General features: G+C 25.9%; 1 protein-coding gene across 1 annotated transcript in view; it reads left to right on the plus strand.

The window, feature by feature from the left end:
* Window positions 1-587: 587 nt before the first annotated feature.
* Window positions 588-4,471, plus strand: part of LOC106680339 (uncharacterized) — a 113,843-nt gene continuing 109,959 nt past the window's right edge. Inside the window, exon 1 of the mRNA XM_067046401.1 lies at window positions 588-736. The gene's annotated coding sequence lies outside the window, so the exon portion shown is untranslated. The remainder of the gene's footprint in view (window positions 737-4,471) is intronic.

Here is a 4,471-nt window from a genome sequence, read left to right on the forward strand (position 1 = left end):
TTTTGTTTATTTATGTTGTTCTTTGCTGACCGCACCCCCCGACAAACTTCTCCAGTTATAATAATATGATTTTGTAACCACGATAAAGAGAGAAAACTCCTGTTTCAGCTATTTAGTTTGATTAAGATTTTCGCGTGGAATAAATGTTTCATGTTTACCACAGAGGGGCAGCGAGATTCCTAGGACCAAGGGAAGGTCTGGCAAAAAATATTTTTGAGGCTTAAAGTTGGGACAGTTTTATTTTTTATCTTTCCTTACATTTGTCAGAGTTAGTCAAAAGATTATAACTGGTAAATATAGCTGAAAATGTCGCTTTAAGTCAGATAATTTTAAAATATTTACCTGGGGGCCTAAGTTAATGAGTGAATATGTCTTGCACATGGTTCAATTTCAGGTATAGAAGTCCTTGGATCTCGATGGTTATAAAACGCTGCCTTATTATCTTGTTCTTATAATTTATATTTTTATGTGCAATAAAATAGATCATTAATTTCTTTATTATTATAATGTTAATGAATGATGGAGATGCGGAACCTGTTTCCCGTTTGGGCGGGAAGGCTGCCAGCTGAGGGCGACACTAGCGCTGGCGGGGCTGAGACCCCAGTGCGGGCCCAGTAGCTCTTCAGTCCATGTGTTGTCGGTGATGACTGTGTAGCTCTCTCACTCACTACGTATTGTAAAGTCAGTACCTGAGCCTTCATTCCACAGTTACTACTCTATATCTCTATTATCAAAGGTAAGTCTCTTATAGTTCTCATAATTATTATCACTGAGTGCCGTTATATTTACTCTTGGACTGTTACCAAACCGTTTGCGTGGGTCGATGTTTTTATAATTCCTCTCTCAGCTCTGAGCTATATCGGAGCAGTTCATTGAGGCAGGTGCCAAAGAGTTTATTATTTTTTTCTTATAATAGTTGAACTTATAATTTGCATTCGATTTGTTTGCAAATTGATAGAATAAATATGTATTTTTCCTATTTTGTTTTAATCTTGGGAAATTTAAAATTAAAAAAGAAGTTCTTTTATATTTAAAAAAAATCTCGTAAGTACGTTATCGTTTCTAACTTCATTTACACATTTCAACACTGAACAATGACCCTGTTTAACCAACACTGACGAAACGTACTCATTCTGTTATTAAAACCATTAACCATTTAAACCATTAAATTTCGCCCTAATATAATATAATATCATTCAACCATTAAATTTTAATGGTTCCTAGATTAATTTTACAATTAAAAAAAATATTAATTTATAGGTTGTAAAAGAAATTCATTAAAAACTTTTTTATTTATAATAAATTAAAAATTAATACTTATTGGTTTCTGGCTTGCATATAAGACATTAATGTTAATAAATACTAAAATTTTACTTTTCAATATCGATTTAAATAAAGAAAGTAATAAACATTATTAGGTATAATATATCGATATTATAATTTAATAATTGCTAAAAATTATTTTGGCTTATTTTTATAAATTTGTTTTAGATTATTTTATGAATGCCCTTGGGCTTTAGGGTCGCTGAATTCGTTGGCTGTGCTTATGCGAATTATGACTTGAGGTTTTATTAAAATTATATTATAAACTATGAATTAATCAAATAAATATTGAATTAATGTATATAATAAAAAAAAAAATGTTTCCAATCAGAGGTCTTCTACATTTAAAGAAACTCGACCAGTGTACAATTACTTTTGAAGAGATCTATTTTAAACTTAAGGATGTACCAAAGTCACCTTGGCGTAAAATAATCTTGCCCTAGTAGCAATTATGGGCCTTGGTAAGCCACAGCTGCAAGCTACGTTGCTGTCAACTGTCGAAGGATTCATTTTTATTATAGTTCTAAGATGTAGGAAAACGAGAAAAATTGCATCAATTTTTCTATGATTTCTATTTAAAAAATAATAAAAGAAACTTTTTAAAATATACAAAAAAAGCGTCACTATATCGTATAGAAAAGTTATTTCATAAATATCGATTTTATTCGATATTAAAAGTAATCGTAATTTGGTAAAAACAAACTTTTTCTTGCATTCATGTGTCAGTTATTGATGCATTATAAAAATACTTGTGAAAAAACAACAACAATTCACAATGAACGAAGAAAATAAATGGAAAACAAAATATAAGTATAAAAATAAAAACTTTAAAAGTCTGAGATCTCATTTCTGAAATACGTTACTATATGAAGGACATTCGCCTCTGTAAAGAGAAAATTTCTTATCAGTATCTGTTTGGATTGAATAATTTGGAGACAATTAACACGAAGAGAACATGTGTAAATATTTGCGTTGTCTGTCAGCCCCTGTGACATTAACGGATTAATTTATAGATGGCTTAAATATTATCTGTTTTAAATCGTTTAAAAAGTGACTGTACTGTCAGGGATTTAGGCAGAATGCTGATAACAGTTACAAATAAAAAAAAATTAATAATAGATATTAATCTGTTAATTCTGTAGATTACACACAAATTATAGAATTATTAGATACGTGTTAAATAGTATTGTTTTAATTAAATAGTATTGTTAAATGTAGATTACATGATAAAGTTACTGGAAATATATGCTAATCTAATAAATTAACCATAATTTCATCGAATTATATTAAAATATGAATTTTTAATTCAATTATAATTGTGATAGATAAAAAATAAAAATGTATTAGTCTATCTATTTCAAGGTTAAGGACGAAGCTAATTTTCTCCTACTTGTTTTTTTTATTTTATTTCTGTATCCTGTTGATGCAAAGGAATTCCTAGATTCCAACACTATTGTTTACCAATATATTTACTAAATACTATATATCTCGTAAGGTCCACTTATAAAAATAATTTAAAAAAAGTTTATTCCTTTTGCAATAAAATTATATATATATATATATATGAAGCTATTAATAAGCTTCTGTTAATAACCTATAATACAGTAATTAAAATGAATTCTAGCTATAATGTTTTAATAAATATTTATTCTATTTTTTCATTTTTTTTTTTTACGAAAATATAAATAAACTTGATATTTACATGAGATAGTATTTATTTTTATTTAACTCAAATAATAATTAGCAGATAAAAAAAAAAAAAAAATGAGTAGATTCAAGGTTAAATCAGTATGCAACTAATTTCCCGTATTTAATGATAGTAATTTTTTTTTTTTTTGGAAGGAAATTCCTAGATACTGATAGTGTTTTCAATATAGATTGAAAGTAAATCTGTATCTAAAAATTTTAATATATAGATATTAATAAAAAATTGTATCTCGTGATTCTAAAACTATAATTTCTTTTTTTTATTACTGGCTTTAATTTTGTTGTTGGATATACTATTAATATAGTTTTATGGTAATTGAAGTTGGGGTGTGATATTAATGCTAGTGACGATGTTATTAAAATTAAGTTCCCTATTTTTTCATGTTCTTAAAAATGGTTTCATTTTTCCACAATATAATAAACTTGATATTTATATGCAATAGTATTTATTTAATATAAAATATTAAATAACATAACAATGATTCGAAGTAACACAATAATCATTTGCATATTAAAAAAAAGTGGTTAATTTCATGGTGAAATGAGTATAAAATTATTTTTCTCGTATTTAATTATTACTTCTATATTGAAGGCCAATCCCCTTAATTTATGAAAATTCATAGATATCAACAGTATATCCGTTTCGTTATGATTATTTACTATTTCTTAATTAATATTTATTCATTATTTTATTTATTTATGAACAATTATTCATTATGTTAGTTAAAATACTAGCTGATGAAAAAATTAATTTTGCAAATTAATACTAGTGATGATGCTATTAAAAATAATTTTATCTTATAAAATTTATTTTTCTACTTATGAAAAATGATTATATTTTATATGATCGACATTTATATAGACATGATAAATTTCAAGGAGAAGTAAGTGTAAACCATTCCTTTCGTATTTAATTATCTTTTTTTTTTTTTATGAAGGCCAATCCTGTCAATGAAAGGAAATTCCTTGATAGTAATAGTATTATATAAAAGTATATTTAAAATATCGTAATTTCTTCCTTTTTAGTTATCAAACATTAATAATATTGTTTATATTGCTCCCTTATTTGAGGGATTATGCTTAAAAATGAATAATAGTGGTATTATTATTGATATGAATTATCCCATTTTCTTATCATTTATTTTGTATTTATTAAAATATAATACAACTTTATATATTTAATTTTTTTTTTTTTTATCAATATATCACTTTGGAATGAAGCCATTTTCAATGAGCACTACTCAATTGCAGATGACTATGATATTTTTATCTAAATATTACTTTTTTTGAAGAACTCTATTTAATTGTGGCGACGATAATATAAATGCGATGAAATGGAATCTTCGTTCTATCATAAAGATGATAAACCAATCTACTTCAATCTTTTAACTGATTGTCTCCCTCGGAATTTATTTTCTAATCAAAAATAATCACATTAATA

Source organism: Halyomorpha halys, unplaced genomic scaffold, assembly GCF_000696795.3.
Source record: "Halyomorpha halys isolate HHAL.00 unplaced genomic scaffold, Hhal_1.1 Scaffold256.1, whole genome shotgun sequence".
Classification (NCBI taxonomy): Eukaryota; Metazoa; Arthropoda; class Insecta; order Hemiptera; family Pentatomidae; genus Halyomorpha; species Halyomorpha halys.